This window comes from Trachymyrmex septentrionalis, unplaced genomic scaffold, assembly GCF_001594115.1.
Source record: "Trachymyrmex septentrionalis isolate Tsep2-gDNA-1 unplaced genomic scaffold, Tsep1.0 scaffold186, whole genome shotgun sequence".
Lineage (NCBI taxonomy): Eukaryota > Metazoa > Arthropoda > Insecta > Hymenoptera > Formicidae > Trachymyrmex > Trachymyrmex septentrionalis.
In genome coordinates, this window is record NW_017305029.1 from 35,033 (window position 1) to 35,758 (window position 726).

At 29.1% G+C, this 726-nt stretch overlaps 1 protein-coding gene across 3 annotated transcripts in view; it reads right to left on the reverse strand.

The window, feature by feature from the left end:
• LOC108746665 (2-aminoethanethiol dioxygenase) overlaps positions 1-705 on the reverse strand; it is a 6,706-nt gene extending 6,001 nt beyond the window's left edge. Inside the window, exon 1 of one of the 3 annotated variants that reach the window (XM_018483569.1) lies at positions 538-705. The gene's annotated coding sequence lies outside the window, so the exon portion shown is untranslated. Of the gene's footprint in view, positions 1-362 lie in introns of all 3 variants that reach the window. The other 2 variants (XM_018483568.1, XM_018483570.1) reach the window with 2 other exon arrangements.
• Positions 706-726: the final 21 nt, after the last annotated feature.

Genomic DNA, 726 nt, shown 5'->3' on the forward strand with positions numbered 1-726 from the left:
TGCTAATTTTGGCTCAGACTTGATTTATTTATTTATTGAATTGTTAATACAAAAAATTAGAATAAGTTTCAATTGGGATAATGCATAGCAAGTGCGAGGAGTCCCATGGCATACTATGCTCCTGCATATTCCGTTTACGTGCTACTTGATTGATTAACTTTCAATCATTAATAACTGTATAAGTAATGACCAAAATTGGCAGAAACTTTTAGTTTGAAATTTTATCCTCTTTTACTCTCTGAAATATTAATTAAAAGATACGAGACACCCTGTATATATGTGTATGTATGTATGTAATGTATAAACACATATAAATTGTTAAAATATCCAATATTTTGTAGATTACCGTAATGAATACTTACACGCAGACGAATCTATATAATATATTATTGAAGTTATTCCATTTCGTTCCGTAAATATATTTTTCTTGATGAAACTTATCTACGAAACAACGTAACAAAATTGTTATGATTGATTAACCTCTAATCATTTGCCTTTTCCGTTTTTGTCCCATAATTTAATTTTATATGACCGCACCCTTAATTTATATTTTGGCAAATCAACAAAGCTACGGCAAATGTTAAGACTCCATTTACTTCAAATTTGATAAAAATACACTGAATAAATATGCGTTTTCGCATAAAAATAAAGATTTGACAAGAGAAAAGTGGCTCTATTCGCGAACCCAAATACTAATCATCAAAGTTGACGATTATTTAGGTTAGG